Genomic DNA, 27,193 nt, shown 5'->3' with positions numbered 1-27,193 from the left:
AGCGGGAGAACTGATGTGAATCTGATTACTGTCCCATTGAAGAGAACGCCTTTCTTTTCTTTGAGCTATTGGGATTTTTTCTCTTTATCTTTGCTAGTTTGGATACTCACTGGGATGCTAGGTGAGAGTTTTTGGTTTATTTGTCTTCCGTAACATTCCAAAGAATCTATCATTCTGAAGACCCAAGTTCTTCGGGGAGTTTTATTCTTTAAATTATACATTCTTGGGTTCCCCTCTGTTCTGGAATGGGGCTCAGGAGTTTTGATCCTTTACAGAATTTCCCCAAAACATTATTAGTCAGTGATGGCTGTGAATCACCCAACAAGATGGCCCCAGGGATCACTTTCCTGCCCTAGTGCTTTTCCGTGGTAGCGTGTCCAGTGTAGATTTTGTGAGGTGTCTGCATTATGCTGTGCCCCTGAATTTTAGTGCTTTTACCAGAATGGTAGGGTTGGAGACGGGAAGCTGGTCCACCCCTGTCTACCTTACAGCATTCATGCAAAGGTCACAAGAACTGCTTTGAAAACTCTCCAGGGTTGGAGACATGCGGAAGTGAATTCCTCAAGGTGCTATGGCTTTTGGCTGGACTTTATGTCAGCTGACCACATCTCTTGTAGTGGTGACCTCAAAGCCCAAGAAAATGTCCTTGGGCTCCATTTTTGCTGAAGTTTTCCTTCATATTACCTGCTCCTTGGTCCCTGAAGGTAGATGTCTGAAGATAGAGCTGTCTGTTTTAATTTCTCCTCTTGCCTCTTCTCTTCCTATTACATTTGCTGACTTAAGTATCAAATCAGGCTCAGTGTTGCTAGTTTCTAAATAGCAGTGCCTCCTCAAACTGCTCTATAAATCATTATTATTAATAACAGGGATAATAACGATAATACTAAATAGCACTCGGGTAAAATCTTCCATTACAAAATGCTTTCAGAAATAGTACCTCTGGGCTGCTGGTTTATATAGGAAACACAAAAACTGATTAAAAAAGATGACTGTTCTATCCAAAATGTGTTTGCTTTTCTGGGTTGAATTCATTTGTTTGATTGAAAATTTCATAATGCAGGTGTATGCTGGAGAGGTCTGGGGTTATGGAAAGAAGCACGATGTGGAGCCCTGAAATGGTTCATTGATAACCCAAATGTTTGGAAGTATGGGGGTGACAGATCCAGCTTATGCTGGAAAAGTAGGGTCATGTGGACCCAGCAGATTCTATGCCTAAAGTAGAATCATTACAGTCACATTTCTTGGAACACTTGTAGAATCATGGCACAGCCCAAGGTAGGGGCTGTTTCTAAAGAAGGATGGTGGATTTAGGCATTATTTAAATATCTCAGAGTCTCTGTTTTCTTGTCTTTTGGGTTTAAAACTGATCTCATGAGGTTGCGGTCAGCACCTACCAGTTTCTAGCTCAGAGGACTAGCATTCCAAAATCGAAGGTGGTGGTGGTGTTATTGACATTGCTTTAATGTCGTACATACAAGAGGCACTGCAGATAAAGATGATTTCAATTTTTGTAAATGTTTAAATGTAAGTATCATGTATTTGCATAAAAGTGCACGCAGATAATACACATACAGTTGGATGGATTTTTCACATGGTGAACACATCTAAGTAACCAGAACTCACCCTATGGGTACCCATGTTCCCTGAATCAGTACCTTCCACAAACCCCCACCAAAGTGTAACCTGAATCATAACTTCAGACACCATAAATTCATTTTGCTCAATTTTGAACTTACCACAAATGGAATGGTACAGTATACATGCTGGTTCTTTTATTTGTTTGGTGAGTGTATGGATGGTCTGGTTTGTGCATTCACTCATGTTGTTCATTCCATTGGAGATCTTCCCTTCTTACATCCACATGGTATGCTGTTGTGTCACGGATGTTGGGTAACTACCACGTGGCCGTCATGGAGAGTGCTGCTGTGAGTGTTCAGGACATTCCTTTAGGTGAACATGAAGGGGGGTAACAGTCTTCATTCTAGTAATCTAGCAGGCCAGGGTGTTTTTCCTCTCCCTCTTTCTCTTTATCCAGTCGATCTCCAAGGCCCAGCCATCACCTCCTCAATCTCTGAGATCTGACCCTGCCACCCATTGTCTGAACTATTGCAATAACTGTCTTTATTTCCCATGTTTCTCATCTCTCCCAGCTGAACTTCAGCACCACTGGAATAGTCTTCCTGAGACACACAACTGATTGTATCACTGTTCTGCTCAAAACTTTCATCCTCAGTACAGTTGAAACAAAGCAAAGCAAAACAACACGACTCTGGGCTCCTTGTATATTCAGGATCCACCTTGAATGAGCTCCTGCCAACATCTTCCTCTTCATTACCAACTTGACCTCTGTGTACTGGTGCCATATTGGATTATCCCCTTTGCTGCTCCAGTGCTGGCCAAGGCTGGAATGACCTTCCTTCCTTTCTGTCAACATTGAATTTCTTCTCATGGTTGAAGACCAATCCAGGGCCATCATGTTCCAACAACACTTCCTGTCCCAGTCTTTGTGAAGCCTAGTCTGACATCCTAGGACTCATCATGTCCATCTGGTCAATTCAGCCTTGACCCATTAAGTAAGGATGGGCTTATGGTTTTCTTCATGACTCAGTTCCTCTTGTTTCCTTGTTCAGATAGTGTGGCTGCTTCCTGGGTACTCTAAGGAATCATCCTCATTGTCATTAAAGAAGAGGACACCCCACAATAGGCTCTTGTCCAGCAAGTTCCTCATGATTGGGGTAAGCGCACCCAATTTCTTGTTTATGTTAATTATTTGAGAATTACTATTTCATGATAAGTTAAAAGTAACTTTTACTTGTGTAATTACCTCCCCCCATCACTTGAAAGGCAATTGAGTGTGCAAACTTTGCTTCCTTTCAATGAGAAACCATTTCATTTTTGACAAGACCCTAGGGTATCACTTGGAGTCTGATGGGTACCCCTGACCCAGGATTTGGTTTATGCGGCAGGGAATCATCTGCAAGGGCTGGAGTGACACAAAATCAGAGGCCACTTTAGTTCCAGTCAGTCTGATGGGACTGACATTCTCTCCTTTTCGAAGTCATTCCTGCTCCTTACCTTGGGGCCCTAGACCCCTGAGCCAGTGCTTCTTTCTACCTGACATGGAGCAATGGTCTGTGTATACTGGTGTCTCCTTCATTTGTCTTCCTTACCCTAGACCCTCCTAGACTGCTTCTCACCCCCAGCACATAGTAGGCCCTCACTAAACTGATTGAATGAATTTTTTTTTTTTTTTAACTTCTGAATGTGCAGTTAAAAGCCATTTGCACTGGGGAGATTACTTCAATGTTTATTTTTCTTGTTTGCAAATTGAAAGGAGAAATTTTAGTTGATTCCATAAATAGATATTTATTAATGTCTAGTACATATCTACAGAAACTAAAGACATTCAAACTGGCAACCTATTTTAAGCCGAATAGGACCCATACCCTACCGTTGCCTTGTGTTGAATTTCAAGTGTGATTTGTGACTGCTTCCTCTGTGTCAGGGGTTATGGTGGATGCTCTGCACTTGTCTGTTTTCATCCTCATTCCTTGTGTGTATAGTTCAAGGAAAATACCAATTTTCAACAAATATACATTCAGAAAAACAAACCTTTCTCCCAAGGCTGGTGAGGAACTCAGTTGAATGGATTTCGAAGGATATGAAGAAAAGTTCCATTATAGGAAGCAATTCCAACATTAGTGGGGTCTTAATCAGTAGCCCCCTCATATTAAGATAACATTAAATCATCTTATCAGACAAATATTTTTTCGACACCCGTACTAGGCACTGGGAGCATAGTGTTGAGCAAAGATCTATTTCTTTATTCTCATGGAACTTATATGTCTCCTGGGGGGAAGCCAGACAAAACAGGAAAAAGGCAAGTAAACAAGCAAATGACTTAGAATGGTTCCAAAATGTGACAATAATAAGACCACATTTCATTGATTTTTAAGACACATTTCTTTTCACCTTTTAATATTGTTGAAATTGTGATGTCTTAAAATGGGAATGTGTGTTTAATATATTGTTTTCCCCCTGAGAAGTTATTAAATTGATGCTTTGACTTCCGATCGATGGTGTCTCAGAATGGAGGAAATATGGTAATAATAAAAGCTCACATTTATTGAACACTAACCATGAGTCAGGTGCAAAGCGGTGCATGTTGTAGCATCGTCTCCTTTATTCTGGATAACAACCAGGGGAAGTGTGCAGAGGCCTCTCTGCTTTCCAGGTGAGAGAAATGCATCTCAGGGAGGCAAAGTACCTGGTTGGATGTTAACACCTGCAGGGGTCGGTATTTAAACCCTAGTCTCTCTGACTCTGCTCTCTTACTTGCCATTGTTACTCCCTCCTCCCCTGCCCCGATACCTTCTTGAAATAGCTGGTGCAAAGTAATCAGTGCTGTTAGGATTTCCGGAGGTGCTCCTAGGTTGGCTACGTGGTTTCTACATGACTAAGAGGTACACCCTGAAAGGTAATTGATTGTAAATGGGCTGCACAGAAACGTACTACAAACTACGCCCACTGATGGTGCAGTCGGTTACGTGCTGGACACCTGGTTTCAGCTCGGGGTGATCTCAGGGTTATGAGATCGAACCCCGCGTTGGGCTCCCCGCTCAGCGTAGAGTCTACTTGAATTCTCTCTCCCTCTCTCTCTGCCCAGCCCCCCTGCACTCATGCTCTCTCTCTTTCAAGTAAATAAATAAATCTTTAAAAACGAAAAAGACTACGCCCACAGAGTCTGTATCCCCCAGTGAGTCTTGAAGCAAGGACTGGGGACCTGTCTTGATCAGTTATCTTTCAGTTTTATCTTGCAGTCTGGTGAGTACTTAGGAAAGGGTGCAAAGCAACCTCTGTGCTACCTGGGGGTCCTTCTAGAAAGATCTTCTAGTATGAAGAGAGAAATCTCTGGATCTTACTCTAGGGAGGATAGGGCTTACAGCAAGAAGATGCTAGAGATACCTTCTAAACCAAGCCAACCCCAGAGATGTTAAGTGGCTTGCTCAGGATTCCCAAGACTAGTTGGAGAATTAGAAGTAGGTTCCTGACGGTCCAGTCCCATGGGTTTATCTCTCTCATTTGTTTATCTTTCTTTGTCCTCTCTCTGTTCCCCTTCCTCTTCCTTTCCTTCACTCTCTCCCACCCTCTCTCCCTCCTCCCCTTTCTGTTCCTTTTATCTAAAGAAGGGTCTGGTAGATTGAAAAGGTATGAAATAACTTTGGTGGCAAAAGCAGTGAAGAGCAGTAGCTAAAATAGAAAGTTCTGGAATTTGGGAAAGTACGAAGGACCACTAAGATTAGCCGACGATTGATTTATGTGGCTAAATAGTTAAACCTCAAAGAGGTTTTAAAATATGAGGCTTGCGATTAATATTTATAGATCTAAGTGATGAGAAATGACCAGAAGAGAAGCCTGTTGGGTTGACTTACAGATTCAAAAATCTCCTGAGATGGTACAGGCAGGAAGGGGGAAGGCAGCAGTGCTAGTACGCTTGAAGAGGCTGGCTTTGGTTGCTAATGCAAGAGGAATCCAAAACAGGAGCTCCGGGAGAGCCTGTGTACGCACTGGAGGCCGGAGGGACCTGGAGGCAATTTCCTTGTGCACTGCATTCATCTCGCGCAGGCTGGCCCGATTTGGGTTATGCTGAGCTGGTAAATCGAAGAGAGCCCAAAAATCCAGCACATGAACTAGTAACCTATTTAGAAAATTTGTGAAAGAATTGGAGATGTAAGGCTTTTGAATCCAGCCAGCAAGGCAGTTATGAAAGAAACACAGAGGGAGAGAAGGATGTCTGGAAAAATGGGTGCTTACCCGCTGGGCCTGGGCAGGACCCACGAGGCCGTGGCCACACGGAGTCGGCTCACTGGCTTTCCGGAGAGAAGAAATGTTTGTGGTTAAAAATCTGCACTCCATAGCTTAGTGTTCCCGGAGATGTCCCCTCCCTGTGGCATGTGAACAATTTATATGTATTTGGCTAAACTGAATTTTTCTAACTAGAACATAGCATGCTGCCTTGGAAGTTTCTCATTGCTAAATGAATGTTTAAGAGCCTGTCATTAGTTGATAAACATAGAGACAGAAGAAGAAACTCATTTTAAGAAACTCTGGCATTCTGGCCTTAAAAAGAATAAATTACAGAATGATTAGTCACTTCAAAAAGGGTTTCTTCATTAAAAAAAAAAAAAAGGCCTCACCATGAGTGTCTTTGAAAAACAACAATAACCCCCCCAAAAAATATGTATATATAAGAGAACTTTTCAAATTTATATCCTTACAAATACATTTAGTATATAAATGTAAGCTACTCCCCCTAAATATATACACAGTGAACTTTGCATTACTTTTAGCTCATTCATGCATTCATTCATTCGTTCATACATTCATTCAATTCAGGCACATCCCATGAGGAAGACAGAGAAGTAAAATAGTGTCTTAGTCTCCAAGTAGAAGGAATTGTCACTTCCTATTTTTTGTAAAATTCACTACATTTTATGAAAATAAAGTCTTTGCTGTGGAAGATTGAGAAAATATAAAAGGAATCACAAGGAAGGAAGAAATATGCCTGAAATCTCCCTACTCAGAAGAATGCACTGTGGGGATATTTATCCATTTCCTTCCTGTTGTTGCTGGGGGCCATGCATGTGGGTGTGAGAGGAAGAGGGGATGGAGACGGTGAACTGAACATAAGCAGGGCGAGAGCTTTGCACATCATGAGTCTGGACTTTTCCCTTTGGTGGTGGGACAGCTGGCTGAATTAATGGCAAGGGAGTGGTGTACTTTGAATGTTTGCAATCTCTTTTCTCCTGCCTCCTGTAGGAAAGGGGAGCTCTACCTAGTTGGAAGGATGTGTCAAAGGGCACACGAACAATATCAGCTAATGCCTACAGATCACTTGGTGTCCCCAGCCAGGCACTGTGCAAAGTACTTGATGTGGATTTCACTGAACGATGGTTTGGGTGGGGATCCTACCATGTCCCTTTTGCAGATGATCCAACTACTGATGCTTAAGGAAAATCCCATGCAGGAGCTTAGCCAGCTAGCTAACAATTGGTAGGATTAGGATGTGAACCCAAACCATCTGGCGACAGAGTCCCACTGCAGTTATCTACTGTTGCATAACCAACTACCCTGAAATTTAGCAGCTGAAATCAGCCCCCACCTTATTACAGTCGAAAATTCAGGCCGGGCTCGGCTCGGCTCGGCTCGGCTGGGTGTTTCTTCTGCCCCTTGTAGCACTGGCTAAGGTAAGCTGGTGGTATGTACCTGGTGGCTGGGCTTGTTTGGAAGGGGCGGGTTCTGAAATGACTCCATTCACTTACTCATGATGGCTGGGACTATTGACTGGAGCACTTTCACGTGGCCTCTCCTGGGTGGCGGTCATCTCGGGTCCCCAGACTACTTACATGGCCGCTCAGAGCTCCCCAAGGCAGTCGCAAATAGAAGCTGCCAGTGTCTTAAAGCTTGGAAAGTGGCACGGGCCACTGCTGACATTCTTCTGTTGACCGAACAGTCACAGAATCCACCTGGAATCAAGGGGAAGGACATAGACCATCACTCTTCAACACCGTCTGTGGCCATCTTTAATCTCCACACCTCTCAGTGCTTAATCACTGAGGAGACAGTGAGAGCCTGTCTTTGAATTGCTTGATTGTCTAGCTGGGTGATTGATTAATCTGTTAATCAGATGCACAGTGGACAACTGTCATGTGGTGGACACTGGGGGAGAATAGGAAAACAGACAAGGTTTCCACCTTCAGTCACACTCTAACAAAGGGAGTAATAGTCACCGAGTAACAAACAGGGAGGATCATGGGACATCAGGTGCCAGGAAGGACATGAGCTGGCTGAGGAGCGAGAGGGCTTCCTCAGGAGGCCTTGCTGAGAAAGGGTGTTTCACCTACCACTTGAGAGAGGAACAGAGGGCTCATCCTCTAGAAAGAAGAAACAGCAAGTCCCCAAACTCTGAAGTGGGAAAGGACTTCATGAACCTATGGAACCAAGAAGAAACTCATTTGCCAGGAGGCTGGTGGGAAAAGTGGGGTGTGGTCCCAGCAAACAGAGCAGTGGGTGGGAGCCTGATCACCCAAGGCCTCCTAGACCAGAGAAATTTCATTTCATCTTTTTTTTTTTTTTTAAAGATTTTATTTATCCATTTGACAGAGAAAGACACAGCACGAGAGAGAACACAAGCAGGGGGAGAGGGAGAAGCAGGCTTCCCGCTGAGCAGGGAGCCTGATGCCAGGCTGGATCCCAGGACCCTGAGATCATGACCTGAGCCGAAGGCAGACGCTTAACGACTGAGCCATGCAGGCGCCCCTAAATTTCATCTTTTTTTTTTTTTTAAAGATTTTATTTATTTATTTGAGAGAGAGAATGAGAAAGAGAGAGCATGAGAGGGGGGAGGGTCAGAGGGAGAAGCAGACTCCCCACTGAGCAGGGAGCCCGATGTAGGGCTCGATCCTGGGACTCCAGGAACATGAGCTGAGCTGAAGGCAGTTGCTTAACCAACTGAGCCACCCAGGCGCCCCGTAAATTTCATTTCATCTTAACGGCAAGCAAAACCCGTTGGGTTTTGGGCAGGGGTGTAGCTTGATCTAACTATGCATACCCTTCTAGTGCATAGCCACTAAGTGCTGTGTGACTTTGAGTTGGACATTAACCTCTCTGGGCCTATTTTCACACTTGTAATAAAGGGGTTGAAATGATTTGCAGTGAATTTTTCACCTTTCGTGTTTTGACTCTACCTGTTCCTTGTTTACACTGACACCTGGGGTTGGCCCTTTCTTGATTTTGCAAGGAAAGAAGCTGCCCCTCAGACAGCCTCTGCAGCCCTGCCTTCACGAAGGTATCTGCCTGAGCCCATGTTTTAACACCAGCCCTGACCGAGACATTTCATCCTCAGTGGTGCAGATTAGAGGAAGAGGCAGAGATTAGAAACGGCAGGGTTTGCACATTCCGACGGTCCTTAACTTGATTTCAACTTCTGACCTGTAATGCTTCCCAGCTGTTTTGAAGTCACACATCCCATCTTGATTAGACTCGCCCCCAAAAGTGATCCAAACAGAAGGGGCTGCTTCAAGGACCCATCACCCTGCCTGGCTCTCAGGTTCGCAGTTCCCGGCTGAAGGCGGTCATGGCCCCCCAGCTGTTGGCTTAACACAGCCCAGCAGAAAGGGCTCACGCTCTTTCCCTCTTGCTCTCCGCACACAGAGGCCACCTTTTTAACAATCTGTTTTTACAATGTGGAGAAAGAGGTGGGAGCAGGGGACGAGCCAGAGTCTCTGCCACCCCCCTTCCATAATATACCCCAGGTGGCGGGAGTTAACTGGGAAAGCTCAAGGCTCCGATTCCAAAGTACACATTCAAATAAATGAAAACCAACTGGAGTTGAGTCGGGCTGAGGCACGAGAAGAAATTTCATCTTCGAGGTTATTTTTTCTTTTTTTGTGCAGAATGCTAATCACGGGGTGAACTCAGAAGGAATGTGCTTTCTCAAGATGAATTTCCTAACATGGTAGAAAATGGACAGAATCCAGGAAGCAGCTCTGTCTGTTGCCTGGGGACGGACGTCTGCGTGCTGGCCATGAAGGGCGACCTCTTCATCCATCACTGGGGTTAGAGGCCAGGCGCCTGCAGCCCACGTGAGTCGGGGAGGGAGCTCAAAGTCCTCAAATGTCTCCTGATTCTCTAAGACCCACGGATTCAGAGGCCTGGGTCCCACATTTGGTTTTCTGAAAATAAGCTTTTGGGTGATTTTTTTTGTACATCGGGAGAAAATGTCCCAGGAGCTCACGTTTTTTGTTCTGCATGTTTCCTAGCATCTGCTCCACTAAAGCACGTCAACATAGTTATGTCAGTTTGTGCAAATCAGTTGACAAAGATTTCCTATTATTTCATGGACTCCATTCACTTGGCCACCCTGGACATTTCCGGAGTCATTACTGGGCACCAGGTCATATGGTTGTTTGAAGATCGCGTGTGTGGAAGGTAATGGAGACCACCTCTCCAGCCGGAACACACCCCCTTTTCCTTTTAGAAGCCTTGACAGGTACCAGGTCACCTGGGCTCTCCTACCAAGCCTGGCTCCTGAGGGCCTTCATCAGCTCCTGACTCAGCCAACTTTTCTTATCTTGGTCACCACAAACTCTCTTCTCACAGTATTGATTCCAGCCCCTCTGAGTCGGTGGCCCTTCCCCAAGTGTGATGAGCAAGTTCTTACTCCCCTTCTTTGCCTACTCTGTTCCCTCTGGCCGCAAGATTTTCCGCATGTGCCCTCAAGCGCCTCACTCCATCAGCTCTCCAAAGTGCTCGCTCCCTGGAAAGCCTTTTCTGCTTCTGAGGGTACAGTGGTTTCCACCTCTGCTTTGTTCTCACTTAAAATACAGGGTTAAGCTTATCGGAAGAGGACTTCATTTTGTGTCACATTTTCTCCACCAGACTGTGAGCCTTTAGAAGGCAGGGGTCCTGGTTCATCTCTGTTTCTCACCGTCCTTGCTCAATGCCTGTACCAAGTGCATGCAAAATAAACATTTTCTGACTGCATCGGAGTACTTAATAAATATAAAACTTTATACAAAGACCCAGGTTACAAATAGCAGCAATTTCTAGTGGATTCTATGAGGCTTTATGGAGTGTCTGCATGTCCAGGCACCGGGTGACAGCTTCTGATCTCAGGGCACAGCATGGGGCGAGGTTTTATGTCGCCCTAACACAGATGTAGACATCTCCATGACTGTGACACACCAGTCCCTTGCTTCTCCCTGACATTTTCCTCAGCTCTTTCCTGACTCTTGAGCATGCCCAAGGAGCCACATTAAGGGAAGACTTCACAGGGTGGGGAGTATCAGCCCTGGGGGGCAAGGTGACCTGTGCTTTACTACACAAATACCATAGACAAGATCCCACCTCTCAGTCATCTCATTTTCTTATACCTCACACCATTCCAGAAAGGACAAAAGAGGGTGTCCTGTTTTGCACATGAAGAAATTGAGGCTTAGAGAAGTTGTCATTGGCCCAAGGTCATTCCTGTACTGATTGTATGTCTAGAATTCTCTAAAGACCAACCCAGGACTCTGCTTTGAAGCCTAGACTTCTTTCACTGATCCCCGATCACCTTGTGTTCACCCCTCCCAACCCTGCCTCAAGCAAATTACCTTATAATAAACAAACATATTTAATTCACCCAGCAGGTGCATAACCATGCATTTCTTGTCATCATTATCAGATTCAACTCTATTTTCTAAGCCATCCTCTTTTTTATCATGCACTCTAGGATTTTCTGATGCATCCAAAGCTGCCCTAAGTGTTCATTCATAGAAGCCAGATTCTACCTGTAGAAGAAGGTCCAGGGGACACAGACGTGTTGGCATCAGACTCTGGTTCTCCAAGGAAATGCTTCTGCAAGGAGATTTGGAAGTTGCCTGATGCTGTGGGTGTGAGACACTCACCATCAGGAGGGAGGCCAAGGATTTAGCCAACATGTGCAGGACTCTTGGGACCTCATACCCATCATTCCTCTGTTCTATTTACTGTATTCCTGTGTGGGTGGAGGGAGGTTTATTTTACTTTATTTTATTTTTTTTTGCTTTTCACTTGGATGTGACCCATCTTGTCAGCCCATTCTTTTGTGCCCATGCATACAAATTAATTCTGTGGTAATTTTGATAGAAAATTTGATGAGTTGGCCAGAGAAACTTCAGTAAGAGAAATTAAATTAAAAGTAGTAATTTTAAGAGAGGAGAAAATAAAATGACAGTTTTGATCATTTCAGGCCTGGGGCATTGGATGGAGATGACACGTCAGCGTTCTAATTCATTTCCTCATTTTAATTCTTTATTTAAATTACCACGGTATCTGGAAGGAGGCTTCCCCGCCCATCTTGAAACTTGCAAGGGCTGGAGGAGGCTTCGCTGCCCGGTTTGTTCACTAGGTGGCGCTGCTCAGACTGGCTGCGTGGCCTGGATTCAGCTTGGCTAAGGAAGACCTCAGTGGACCCTCATTAAATACCGACTGTCTTCTGTTAATTTCCTTTAGGACAAACAGCACGCCTCTAAGATAAGAAGTAGGGGGATTCTTTGATTTGAAGCAGGAGCGATTGCTGGAGAAGTGCCTGCTAGTGGATTAGGAAAGATTCATAGAGCCCACCAGTACGTTGTAGATCATCTTGTCCATCTGTGGTTTGTGAACTTGTTTGTAGAGTAAAACACTTTACTCAGCAAAATGCTATGCAGAACCGAAGAATAGGCAATGCAGGAAATAGCAGAGCTCCTGTGGTTGCTTTCTGGAACACTTGGGATTCAAGAACCATCGATCTTGTCTCTTTCTTTCCTCCCTCCCTCCCTCCCTCCTTCCTTGCTTCCTTCCTTCTTTCTCTTCCTTCTTTTCTCCTTTCCATTTTCCAGAGTTGGAAATGTTGGATGAGAAAGAACAAGATGTTCATGGCAGATCTTGGCCCCAAACGAGTCACTGAATAATCTCTCTGCGAAGCCACTGCCTTGTTTATTTAAATCCCACAAGTTCCCATTAAAGGGGTCTCCAAAGAAAATGGTTCTAAATTCCCTGAGAGACACTCTTGTGGATGGAGACATGCATTTGCTGAATCAGTGTGTTGACACTGATCATAAATTCAAACAGGACAAGAGCGACAATGATGAGTGTGTGGATTCTGGGCCAGACCCTGGACGAACTCTCTCATGCCTTTTTAAATTTTTCTTCAGAAGAAAAATGTGAGGTTTGTTTTTCTATCCCTACTTTACAGATGAGGAAAATTAGATTCAGAGGCGATACTTTTTGTAGCAAGTAATATATTAAGGTGTAGGTGAAGTTCTTATGACAAAGAGACCCTAAAACACAATGTCTTAAATACAGTACAATTTGCTTCTTCCTCACGTGACAGTCCCCAGGAAAGTGATCCGAGACAGCTGGGCGTGCCTGGCTCGGTTCAGCTATGGCCGCCATCTCTCCAGCTGTTAGGGCGATCACCTTCCCAACAGCAGAGGGGCTATATAGCCAGTAAATGATGGGGCCCAGATTTGAACCAAGGCTTATGTGATTTGAAAGTCTGATGTTAACTGACCCCAGGACAAACCTCCCCCATTGCTCCAACCCTCAATCACTCGAGACCAAATATAAGAACAAACTGCCACCACCTTAGGCGTCGTGCTTTGCTGTGGTGGCAGCCTCCAAGTTGGCTCCCAGTGATTCATGCCCTTGTGTGGTTCCCTCTTACACTGAAGAGCGCCGACCTGTGTGGTCACCAGAATATTATGGATTTCATAGAGAGTAACTTTTGAGGAGGCTAAGTCCCCCAAGACATTGAACTCTCTGCTTAGCTCTTTCTTGGATCGCTAGCTCTGGGGAAGCCAACACCATTCTGTGAGGATGCCCAAGCAGCCTTATGGGGAAAGGTCCACGTAGTAAGGAACTGAGGCGTCCCACCAGCACGCAGCACCAACCTGCCAGCCACGTGAGTGTGCCGCCTGGGAAGCAGATCCTGCAGTCTCGATCAAGTCTTTGGGGAGCTGTAGCCCCAGCCCAGTCCTTGTATAACTTCCTCAGAGTTCCTGAACCAGAATCAGTCAGCAGAGCTGCACCCAAATCCCTGCCTCATGGAAACTAGGTGAGATAATAAATGTTGATTTTTATTTTATGCCACTAGATTTCATGCTAATTTGTTATGCAGCTATAAATAACTAATCCATTAGTAGAGATGCTAGGTTAAGAGGATGCCCTTTTTCTAGCCCAAACTCCAGCCACCTCCTCAGGAAAGCCTTAATTGATTCCGTCAGGGAATTAGCTACTCCTCTTTCCTCTGGGTCCACTCTTGTGTCCCTCAAAGCCGAAATACTTATTTTTACAAGTCGCTTTCCTTCTCCAGACCCCTCGTTCCTCAATGACAATGTCTAATGTTCAGCTTCATCTTCCCTATGGCCTGACAGTGCCAAATTAAATGTGTATTTAAGTGAATGACTGAAACCTTATACCTATCCTTCCGCTTGTTTGTTTTATAATACTATGCACATATTTGCTTCAGATGCAGGCTCTGGAAACATTGTCTTGCTTTTTACGTGAAGCCTCTCAGTTACTTCTTTGTTGTCGTAACAGGCTTTTAAAAAATACTCTGTATAAATAAAAGATAAATCTCCTAAGGGCCAGAGATCATGTTGTTTTAGGAGCTTTTACAAATAGTTGGCACCTCCTTATTCTTGAAGATCAGGCCTGAAACCTCATCAAAACAAATGTCCCCTGGAGATCCCCAGAGCTGAGTTTTATCTTTTGTTTTGTTTTGTTTTGTTTTGTTTTGTTTTAATCGCATTCTCTCTTATCCCATTTAGAAGAGGAGAGAAGGAGGTCTGTCACGAGTTGCTCAGCTCAGGTCTTCCCTGTGCTCCCGGCCTGGGGCCTTCTACTTTCTGATGGACCCACCTGGTACATTACTGAAACCACCTCATTTCCAATCATGCATCCAAGCCTTGTGGGTATCCTTTTGCAAATGCACCCAAGATCTCTCATCTAAATTTCCTTCCACTGCACTTAATTTAGAACCACTTCAGAGGGAAGTTGGAATGCATTCTGCATCCTTTTTAAACCTATATATTGTTCTCAGTCTTCAGACTCTAGGAAGTTTGGGCAATTTGTCTAAGTTACATGGAATTGAATTTTGGTTCAACAAAGGGAGAAGTTGAAATGTTTTTGGGTGTGATTTTAGCTTAACAAATGAAAAAAGAGGGTATTTTGTGATGGACCATGTTGTTCCCTTGTTGAGGACACCGTAGACACAATTCCTCATGTGTATCCACATTCCCATCCTGACTGAGTCTTTGGTCAGAGACTTGAGTCTGGACTGATCTATAACTTTCCTCCTCCAAGAGCTGCGTTTTCATATTAAATAACATTAAGGAGCATATTTCCTTTTTTGCCTGTTTTTCATGGTGACCTTAATTAACTCACAGGGGACGGTGATTAAGATCATGTTTATGAAACAGTCATGCATCAATGATCCTCAGAGAGAGGGGTTGTAAATTTTATCCTCCATAACTTCGCCCGACCCCAAACACTCCACACAGTGCCTCCCAAATGGGAGGTAGTCAAATCTTAATTATAAACATTTTCCATGCGTACCCAGATTGAAGACTCTATTGATCCACATCATTGATTGAATAACATTGTATTTTTTTTCTTTTTAAGGAGAAAATCAACTACATTAATTCCTGGATCAGTTGTAAGATGCATCCAGATTTTTAAGACATAATGAAAACAGAAAAGAAATATTTATCATATGTTTAAGGATGTTTGATAAGTTTCTTGAGAGGTAAAAGCTCTTGATTCCTAGAGGTGATCAAGCAGAAATGTGAATGGAGGTTAATGGACTAGAAAAAGGGCTCTAAAGGCCTGTCAATATGCCTGTTTCCAACACAAGACTGAAAGATCTTTGAGGAAAAGGATGATGTCACATCCACTGCTGGGTCCCTAGCACCTGGGTCGATGCCTAGCACCCAGAGTCACCTGATGATTATTTGTTGAATGAATCAAATATTGGAGATCAGAGGACCTCCCTGATCCCTTCCAAGTTCTACCCAGGTCCCCATTATCTCCCCACCTCGCAAGGCTGTCGCAAGCATCGAAGGAGATTATGCACCTAGAAAGTCTCGCTGCAAGTTAAGTTCTCAGCAAACAGATGTCTGCTCCTTCGGCTCCTGTTCACGCTCCCCCTCCTTCCATGTTCTTTGCCTACTCAGGATCCTTCAACAGAAATTAAATTTTGCAGACAGATTCCCCAGGGCCTTCCCGAAGACATACTCTTTCTGGGAGAAAATGAGTTTATTGACTTTTCAGCCTCGGGAGAGCATGAGGTACAGCTCTCAGTCCAGGGGGTCTGGGGTCTGCACTGGGGCTGGTGGAGGCCCCGCTCCATCAGGCTGGGCAGGGGCCAGCAGCCCGCACACAGGAGGCTCCTTCTCTCCATCTAGGCCATGCTTCACGGTGCGGTGAGGGCGGGCTGTCCTCCCACAGCGGGGCTTATGCCACCTGCTCTCTGAATGAAGTCCAGGCTCCTGGGTATGGCACTCAAGGCCTAGTCCTTTGGCCTAAGTTGTACTTTTCTCTTTGTCCTCACACTGTATCTATCACATGCCTGGTTGTGAGAGGTGCTTGATGCATTCACATGGGAGATGGGAAGAAAGAATTGTTCTCTTACTGGTCCATTTTCTCACTGAAGGGTGCTAGAACCAGGGGCACTATGGTTTGAAGTCCAGCTCCAACCTTGTCTGAGCCCCCACCTTGTGTGCTCCCCCTTTCTGCCCTCGATCATCTTCCTCCAGCCGGAAAGGCCTCCATTCCCATCCTCCATCATCACTTCCAGGCTGGTATGGCTCACAGCCTGCTGCCATCTCCTTCCTGCAACCCAGCGTATTTGCCTTTCTAGAGTGAAAAGTTCAGTAGCTTTGGTCATCCGTAAATGTGTCCGGATGGAGATGAACTTGGCATGCCGTGCTGGAGGTGAAGGTCATTTCCCCCAAATGCAGTAGAAGCCAAAGAAGAATTTAAAGCAGGGGTTGACAATATCAGGCTTGCATGTTCGATCACTCGGGCAGCCTTGTGGTGGGCAGCTTCTGCAAGGGAGAGAAGAGAGGCAGTGAGATCATGTAGGAGTTGAATCAGGTTTGGATCCGTTGGCACTCAAATCCATGCCTTCTCTGGCTTCAGAGGGAAGTGGAATATTCTGTTTCTTTATTCCTTCCCTTCCTCCTTCTCCATTCCCTCTCTCTGTCTCCCTCTCTCGGTCTCCCTCAGTCTCCCTCTCTTCCTGTCTCCCTCTCTCTTTTCTACATACGCCTGCCATGGTTTCCAGACCCTGGACTCCAGTGGTGTCCCCTCATCCCTTTGCCCCTGAAGCTTAAGGAAGGCAGCAGCTTCCTGCTCCTCTAAATCTCTTCCTCACCTATTTGGGCTCTCAGCTCCCCCAACCCTGGTATAACCAAATTCCTGCTTTTGGTTCCTTCTGTTTAAATACTTAGGGTGGTTTCTGCTTTTCTGTTTGGATACTGTGATAGCAGTCTATTGAAGTCATACATATAAAATATGCAAAGGCCTAAATAAGAGTAGCTGGAGGAGAGGAGAAGGTTTGGAGATCTCCTTAATTAAAATCCTACATAGACTTGTAATGCCTTGTCTTCCTGACCTAAAGAGTACCCTTTGCCATTAGGACATTCCACAATTTGGAATACTGTCCCCCAGATCGCACATACAGTTGGTCTTTTAAGACCCCTTGTCATATCACTCAGCCTGTAGAGAATGTTGCTTAGGCACGAATGCTTTACTTTGTCACCAGTTTTCATGTTTCTGTGGAAGGAAACAGACAAGGAGACAAAAGATGAAAATGGAATTGAGAAGAGACACAGAGCATAGACCTGCAAGTTAATAGAGCAAGCAATTTTCTTTGTTTTCTTTGGCTAGGTATCTAACTATCTGTATGATCTTGGGTGAGTCACTTTCCTTCTGTGGGACTTATTTTCTTCATCTTAAAGAATATGATCCTAATGTATCTTCCAGGCCTGGCCAAAATTCACCATACTCTCTACTGTTCTGGGAGCTTATCATGGGACCCATCCTGTTGACTTGATGAATTCTCACACTCTCAGTGACTGATCCATGATATTAAAACCTGCATAAATGCTAATAACCTTGTTTCCCTTTGAAAAGCTATGAGAGTACAGATGGATTTTCCAGGCCCCATCTGAGCTTTGCACCCAGCAAATCAAATATCACACATTTAAATGTCCTTGGCACTCAGTGTAGACAGAAGCTTTAGCCAGACATTGCAGGGAAGGTTGGTTCATTCACCACCAAGTAGTTCAAAGTCAGACCCTCTGTTTTTGAAATGAAACAACTTGCCTCTCACCGTCTGTTTTGTAGGACCTGGAATGATACATACTCTTATTTCCATTTGCAGCCTAATCTGTTCCCAGAAATATGTACCAGAAACCAGGAAAGAAATGTCATCCTTTGGCTGGTTACCCTAAGATACCACAAGCTACCTTCTTTTTATTTTCTTATTTTTTTCTATATTTTAAATTATCATAATTTTCTAGAAATATCTTCATTTAAACATATTTCTTGGTTTGGGAGAATGGAAAAGTGCACTTCTTCCCAGGCTGACACTAAAGTCTACACTGGAGATGGTGTCCCCTTTCTAATGAAGCAAAATCTCATTGGGACCTTGGTGGTACCCTTGCTATGTAAATTTTATGGAGGCATTTGTTTAGATGTTGATGGCAACTTAGCAACCCGTAAAATCAGTGTGTACTCTGTGGTAGACCCTTTGCTTATGTTTGGGTCTTCTGAGATTTAAGTTACATGGCCCCTTCCATTGAGGATCTCAAAGCTGATGGGAGAAATGGAGTTGTGAATAAATTATGCTATCATATTGGTGAATTTACAGTATGGAATACCTCTGTGACTCTTGCAAGTCTTCCCCTCATCTGAAGCTAAAGAGTAGCCATTAGTGGCCAATTACTGAATTGCAGGTATAGAACCACAGAGTGAGCTCTCAGGCTTTAGGACTAGAATTAGATCTTAACTTCCCCAAATCTTGGCAAAAAGAGTTATTCCACTCATTTTTCCACTGTGGGAGTTTATGCACCTGCATGTTGGAAACAGGAGTTCCCGATATTTTCAAAAGTTTGACTTGTCAACTTGAAGATATGTCTCAAAAGTCATAAAAATGGTATGTGGACCTTGTCCCAACACTAGGAAGCTCTAAATGCACTCAACACGTGAATCGTATGTTCATTGCAGTGTTATTTACAGTAGCAACAGGAGAAAAATATCACCTAATTATAAAGCGTGGATTTAGTTATGGTAGAGTGATATGATAGAATGCCATGCATTGGTGATATAGGAAAGGACTTCATGGCCAGGAAAGAAACTTACGATACATGATTTGATAAAATAGCAGGTGATGAAATGCAGTAAGGCAGTGAGACTAAATTCAAATACTTGTGTGTGTTCGGGTATATACTATGCAGTGGTAGATAGAGATAGAGACATACACACAAAATGAAAAAAATGTAGAAGGTATGTATACTACTGGTATGCAAATCACACTGGTCATTTCTGGGTGGGGCTATGTCAGATAACATTTATTCTATTTTTGGATGTATGCTGCAATGTACATGGATTGCTTTTTAAAATCAGAAAATATTTAAAAAACAATGGGACTGGCTTCAGGATATGCTGCTGCAATGACAACTGATGGGGGCTAGCTGGCAGAGCCATTAGAGAGATTTTGAGGCTCCAGGTTTCAGTAAGTCCTTTCAGAATGAATTCCAACATTGACATCACTTTGGGCCACTTGAAAATGGACATTTCCAGCACATCTGTGTATGTAAGGCTGAGAGTAGTTGTAATAAAACGATCTCCTTGGATGACATAGGACAGTTGGTTGGGTTGGCCAGACTGACTATGGAGAGTCTTAACCAGATGGAGTTCATGGGACGGGGGCTCATGTCAGTGCTTCCATCTGCTTCAACTCCTTCTCAAGGCACTGCTGTCACAACAGGGGGATAATTAGAATAACTCTGAAGCAAGACGACCAAGAAGCTGCTCTGACACAGCCTTCAGACTTCAATACTAAATCAGGGTCATGGGTATGGGATGGCTCTCCGCTTATCTGATTCATGATGGGAGTTGTACATTGGTGGCACAGATGGGAGCTACTTACTCCCTGAGACTAGCCAGGGATATAGTGGATGCATCTCAGAACAGTGTCTGAGGAGCCCCATTCCAGAGGGAAAAATTGGAGAATTCCTCTACAAATAACAAAAACAAATTACCTGTTGTCTGGGGTTCTTTGCGGCTCATAGTATGCATAGGTTGATGTAGTCTCCTTGGCTCCCTTCCACCATGCTTATCCCTTCTTTCCATTCCCCATTTTAATTACCAATAAGGAGGAAGGAGAGGCTCATCTGAGCACAGGAGAGCCACTGAGACACACACTGTTGGGTGTGGTGACCGACTGTCTGTTGAAGCTCATCGTTCCCATAACCATTCTTTCACTTTGGCCTTCTCCACCAGTCTGGGTGGGGCCCATCTTCATGGCCAGTTTTCTTCTTCCTTTCCACTTTCCCTGAGTATGCAGCTGGCTGGATCATGGGACCAGAGCACCTGTTTTCGCCCCACTACCAGCTCACTGTGCCACGTGGAACAAGTCTGGCTTCCTCTGTGGCCTGCAGTTTTCTCATCTATGAACTGGAGGGATAGGCTTGGTAGTCCCCAAGTTTTCTTACACCAAGATTTCTCCACCTATGGACATTTTGGGCTGGATAATTCTTTGTCATTTGGGGGGAGGGGCTTCCTGTGCATTATAGGATGTTTAGCAGCATCCCTGGCCAGTAACACAGCCCCCTCCACTTAGGACAACCCAGAATGCCCCTGGAGGGGCAAGATTGCCCCCCGTCAAAAACCACTGCATTTCCCTTATGACTTTCCAGGTGCACTTATACCTTCTGTTTTGCAGTGTTGGAAAGTAGCATGTAATTTCCAGATATACGTAGGCAGGTATCTCTAGAAAAGCCACGATTTAAAACTCTCGCCCTAGAACACAGCCACATGGAGAGGTCTGGCTCACCTCCAGCAGACTTCAGATACCCTGCGAGGGTGGGTTTTCCTTGTAGACACCTTTAGAGCAGCCCCTGAGAATCAAAGCCGGCAGCTGGCCACTGCCAGGGGAGTCAGGGAACCAAGCCTTGTTCTGCTTCCTGGCCCCTGAGAGCACATGGGGATTTGGGGCTTGGCTCAGAGCCCACAGAGGGGAGAGGCCTGTGTGGAGGCGTGACCAGGGCAGCAATGAGAGAATGCAGGAGTGGGGTCAGGCATTTCCTTAGCTTCATTGGAAACAGATGCCTAGCTGAGGTGGAGGGCTGGGGCTCTGCTTCAGGCCAGCATGCTTGGCAGGGTCTCCTCCCCATATCCCTCAACCCCCGCTCTCTTCCTCCTCGCCCCCGCAGGCACCATCAGATGATTCTGTAAGAGAAGGGCTTTGGTTTTAAGGGAAACTATGGTTGTGTGACATAGGAACAAAATCTGCTTTCATGAGAACATGAGCATGTGTGATTTGACCATATACATGTGATCACAGATAGTTGCGATTAAAGAACATCAGAGTAATAAGGTCCTTTTCTGGTCTGAGTTCAACATCTCCATCTGAGGTCTAAAATCAAGAATAGAGTCCAGAAATCTAGGTGGGTTAATTCCCCTGGTCTTTACCCATAAACACCCAAACCTGAAATCCTCTTTTAAGATATAAACTCATTAAGATATATTGAGTACACCTGCCATCCCCAGTCTCTGCGTATGGCAGACATTACTAATTGATCACAGAGCTCTTTCCTGCTGGGCCTTAATCCTGCCTGACAATCTTGTATCTACACAACAGTCTAGGTAGCTAGTGCCAATCAGAGATGACGTACTTGCCAGGGATTTGGTCTGTCAGGGTCTTTCTAGAGATACAGTTGCCCCTCGAGCAGCATGGGTTTGAACTACTCAGGTCCACTTATATGAGAATTTTTTCCCCATAAATACAGCATAGTACTGCAAATGTATTTTCTCTTCCTCATGATTTTCTTAATAACATTTTCTTTTCTCTGGCTTACTTCATTGTAAGAATAGAGTATATAATACATATACAAAATATGTGTCAATGAACTGTTATGTTATCAGTAAGGCTTCTGGTCAACAGTAGGCTACTAGTAGTTAAGTTTTGGAGAGTCGAAAATTATACACTGATTTTTGACTGTGGAGGGGTCTGTGCCCCTAGCTCAGTGTTGTTCAAAGGTCACGGTACATGGAAGTGAAAACCTAAGGATATGTGTTCATTTGAGATCATCTTTTGAGAAAGAGCCAAAGGAAGTATGTCAGGAGTATATGCTATTCCAGGGCTTCAGACTTTATTGTGTACATGAATGATCTGGACAGGCCTGAGATTTCTGCAGGTCTCACAAGCCCCCAGGAGATGCTGATGCCGGTGGTCCACGGACCACACATTGAGTAGCCTGTTGATTAGCCAAATGGTTATTTTACCATTTGGGAAACTATGATTCCAAGAGGCTGAAGGAAGGGGTCAGGGCTCTTTCACCATCAACACGACAAGTTGCTTGGTGCAAGAATTCCATTAACCTTTTGCTCATCCTCTGAATCTCTACTGACTTTTGCCCATCTCTCTACCCCTGCACCCATTTTGCATCTACCAACCTGATTAACCTGAGGCATTTCAGAACTGATGTCCCCTGAAAATCTGGTGTGTTCAGACCCCGACCACAAGAAAAAACTGTCTTCACATTTTTGATCCTTCTAGAACATTCTTTAAGATCCTGCGGGAGATCACACTCTGCTGAGAATTGAACCTTAACCTAGAACAACAGAGTGGTTGGATAGTCACTGAAAGGTCTACTTCCTTTGAGCAAACCTCATTTATTTATGGAAATCCTGCTGTTGGGGGGGAAAACTAATCAGACCTTATGTGGCCAGTCATGGCTTACGAGAAGGGGGTGGGACCTCATTTTTTGGTAAATAACCTCCGAGTTGAGAGAAAGATTTTAAAATCCAGCCTGAGTAATGGAAAAGGGAAGAGTAGTGCGGAGGGGGCTTTTTCTTTCTCTTTAGTCAGTAATTGAGACATCTCACCTTACTCTGGCATAATTATATTGTCAAATGGAAGTTGCTTCAAGTAATTAGCAACATAATTAGTCAAGCTTTTCTGCTCCCCATGTCCTCAACTAAAACAGTCCTTGTATCCAGTGCCCTTTGCAGCATGGGACAGTCCTCAACACCTTCCTTTTCTTTTAATGAACAAAGAGAGAACAGGGCAACATATGCAGGGTCTTTTACGGCTGCCTCAGAAAGGCTGCTTATTTGGTATTGGTTAACAAATAAAAACTGAATTTGAGGAAAGAGAACATTAAGAAGCACATAATGTGGCTTTGGTCAGGTTGTTGTTGCTGCCATTGTGGTTGTTATTGGTAATAATAGTACGAATTCCTATAACTTGGTTGTTCTTTTCTCAGAGTTTACAGACTCATTCTCAATCTTTTCATCAAACATAAACCCTTGGAAGTTTTAGCCGATTTTGCAGAGGTTGTAAAGAAGTCTCTTGATGTACCAGACCCTCCCTGCCCAGAAAACCGGAGATGTGAAGGAGGTCAAGTAGGCTCTGGTCTTCTCCAGGGGAGGAATCTACTTTCTGTCCATCAAACACCCTTGGCATATGGTGGGCATCCAGTAAATGGTGACTCCATGAGTGGGAATTGGTATCCAGACCATATCAACGGGGATATGCTGGGGCAAGGTACCATTTACTGTGCACTTGGCCAAGAGCTTCACTAAGGCCTTTATACACATTAACTCGCTGAATTCTTGTAGCCTTTCAACAAGGCAGGTCTTACTTTATTGAGAAGAAAGCTGAGGCTCAGTGAGGGTATGTGGCTGGTAAATTTGGACCATGCATTCTACTTGAAATCTCATTGGTCCCCCAGTCCATGGTCTAATTATCCCAGTACACTAGAATGATGAACACCATTTTTCACCTACAGGACTGAGGGCACTCCAACTCCTTTCCCCTTGCTAGATTCCTCTCTCCTACTCCAAGATTCACTGGTGCTTTTGGATGTCAGTCTCAAGGTGGCTTTCTGACTATCTGGGCTGTGGGGCCTGTGGGAGTTGTGGGGAGCTGGGGGCCTGCCATACTGTCTAGTTGAAGCACATGCATTTAGATTGAATCCATGCTGTACGTAACCTGAGGCAAATTACTTCCTCTGAGTTTCCGATTTTCAGTATGTTAAATGGGAATGAATATACAGATGGACATGGATTGATGATGCATAAAATCAGGATTCCCTGCTCAAAGGTCTTTGGGAAATTTAACCTGCTCTTGGAGATTCACATAGACAAGAGCATATGAAAGCCTTTGAGAGGTCTTCCAGGAACCTGTTCTATTATCATTGTTATTACCATTTAAAATCCAGTGCTTCTGAAAACTTTGCTCACAGAGCCTATGTTTCACATGCCGTGTGAAATTTGTATATGATGGTCCAGATGACAAAGCACTCTCAATGTTACATCCACTCTCGTGGTCATCAAGAATCACACATATGCTTGGGAGGCATTCTCCCAAATGATCAGGTGATAGAATTGGGGCTTGTATTCCTAGCTCCATTTCCCAGGTGAGTGAATGGGACTCAGGCAGGTGGAGCGAGTTGTCTAAGTTCACACGGCTTACAATGGACAAGTTGGACTCCAGTCTAGGTCGGCCAGTGCCAAGCTGGTTTTCTTAGAACCACATAGACTCCCACTGTGCAGCCACAGAGGCCTTTGGTGTCTGCTTGGTTATCTCTCGATGCCAGATCTGTTGAACAAGGCCTGGGCAGACGCATGCACTTCCCTTTGTGTAATGTGGAAATCCGGAGTGCACTTCACAGCCCGACAAGCAGCTCTCCAGCGAAGGATAATGGAGCAGGAGAGAATGAACGCACTAACGAAGGCAATAATTACACGATCCAGGACTTGTAGAGCACTTTGCCGTTTTATGAGCCCTTTCACGCATGGCATCCTTTTTGATCATCACAGCAACCCAATGCATAAGCTGGGGGGCAATTTTTCCTCATCTGACAAGGAAGAAAACTGTGGTGCAGAGAGGTTAAGGGTAGAGCAAAAACTCACACAGGATGTCAGTGACAAGCCAGTGATCCAACACCACCTCCTCTCTCCTGACTATTTCTAACATTTGGATTGACATCCAGGAGAGAACCTGGTAGAAACAAAGCTTTCTCCTGCTGATCTGCTCTTCCTTTCCTCCTTCCTGCTCTGTCCTTCCCTCCTTCCTTCCTTCAACATGAAAATTTCAAAATACAGAAATACTCAAATTATCCCACCCTCCAGAGGTAACCACTGTGTATTTGCTTCTAGTAATTGTTTTATGCACATTTCCTCTTATTAAATTTTCTCAAAAGCATAATTTTAAATATCTGCAAAGAATTGCATTTTAGTTTACATAACCCATCTTTTGTTGTTGGAAATGGAGAATGTTTTCAGATTTTCTGTAATTTAAATAATGTGCTAAACATCATTACACATAAATCTCTGTGCACTGTAAAAATATTGTCCTTGAGATAAATTTCTTGAAATTTTAGAGTCAAAGGGGTTCTAGATATTTAGTACTTTTGCTAGATATTTCAAACTGCCATCTAGAAAAATTTACCAGTTTCCCAGCTCTATGAGCAACTGTTTTCCAACACTTAGTAATATAATTCTTTTTGACCTTTTAAAAGTTCACAGGCATTGTTTTAACTTCCTAGAAATCTTTATATATTAAGGAAACTAAGAAACTAACGTTTATGTTGCAAATATTTTTCCCTGGGTTGACATCACCATGAGTTGAACACTGTGAGCCATGTTTTTAATTGATGAGGGAACCTACAGGGGAACAGACTTCAGCCCGGGGTTAAGAAGAAACATTTAGTGATGAATGAAAGTTGTGCAAAGAAGAGATTGGTGGCTTTGGGGCCACCCCATTTCACGGAGAGGTAAATCAGGACTCAGAGAGGTTGAGTAACTTGCCACAGGTCACACAGCAAGAGGCCTCAGAAATGAGATTTGAACCCGGGTCTGCCTGTCTCCAACTTCTGTGTTCTTTCTGCTGTGTGGCATCTTGGCGTCCCAGAGAGGGTAGACGATCAAAGCAATGTTGCAGATATAAATCGTTCAGAGTCCACAGAAAACATCAGCCAAGGAAAGAGGAGAATGGAGAAAACTAAGAGATTGAAATCGGAGTCCTCAAATAAATACATTCAGATAAGTGAAGGCAAAGGTGCTCATTCATAAATGGGAGATGGGGTGACAGGGCCAAAAACCATTTTCCTCATCCCCACCTCCCCTGACCCCCTCAGGACCCGGCCTTGGGTACTTCCAAAGCCCGGCTCTTGGCTTTCTCTGAGCTAAACTCTAAGATGCGATCTCTTAAGAAGACAGACACGGCGTCACGTTTTGAGCACTCCCATTTCTGCTATTTCAGATTCTCTCTCTCTCATTTCTATTTCTTTTTATTTATTTTTCTTAAACTGCTGAGCCTGATGAATTAGGGCTATTAAGAGACTCTTTGTTATTCTGTCCTGGGTTACTATTTTAAGGGCTAAAAACACTCATAAATATATGGATGCTCCGACTGTAAATGGATACGTTTTAGCCAGTGAAAAATTCATTTTCTCTAATATACGTTTTTAAAGTGTCCTGCTGAAATTCTGCACAATATCTCACCATGATCTTTCACTGTTCCTCCCATTTTTATCTGATAAAAGCAGATCCATCATCAATGCGGTGCCTTTTCTCTGCACCATAAATAACAGCTGGGGAAGGGGAGCATCTCCCACAACACAGCAGCCGCGGATTTTTAACCAGTTTTGGAATTTATTGTTAAGCCTTCTTGGGATGCAAGCCAAAAGTACTTGCATGCCCATCAGTTACCTCATGGCCTTCCTGGTTTTGCACAAAGGCACTCCAAAGCCCAAGCACGGAGAAATCTGCATCTGATTTTAGCCTTACTTTCTGAATGGAAGATGGGAGATAGTAGGTTGTTATACACCCCGGCTCGTCTGGGTCAGTCCTGGTTTATGGTTCTGGTCTCAGTGAAATGACTGAGAATGACCTCTTTCACTTTCAAAAGTGCCCTGGTTTGGATGATAAATTTATATGGTCACTGTTGATTTAGGCTTAGAAACACAGTGCCCCATATTACCTCTCATTTTTTTTCCCCATCCCGCATCAGATGTTCACTCTGTATTAAAACTCCTTCCCCATCCATCAACCCCTCATCACAGTTAGGAGACTTATCGTCATGGGGAACATCTCTGGGCTGGAGAAAGTGAGGAAAGAAACATGGTGTTCACTCCCACCACATGCAAGGCTCTATGCTGGAGGCTTTTCAGAAAGGTCATGCTTTCATGTGAGATCAATCCCATGAAGTGCTAGAATTCACCGGTCTCAAGATGCACGTGTTTTTCATTCATTAATATCTCAAAATTGGGCAATGCCTCACAGCTGATGTCACCTGAGCGCTGCTGGTGGTCACGTAGCCTCCGACACAGTGCTGTCTTGGCTCCCAGGATGGGGGTCAGCAGCTTGGAAGAAAATCCTAGAAGCGGAG

The sequence above is a fragment of the Phoca vitulina genome, unplaced genomic scaffold, assembly GCF_004348235.1.
Source record: "Phoca vitulina isolate PV1807 unplaced genomic scaffold, GSC_HSeal_1.0 scaffold30, whole genome shotgun sequence".
Taxonomy (NCBI): domain Eukaryota; kingdom Metazoa; phylum Chordata; class Mammalia; order Carnivora; family Phocidae; genus Phoca; species Phoca vitulina.
Note: the sequence above shows the minus strand (reverse complement) of the source record.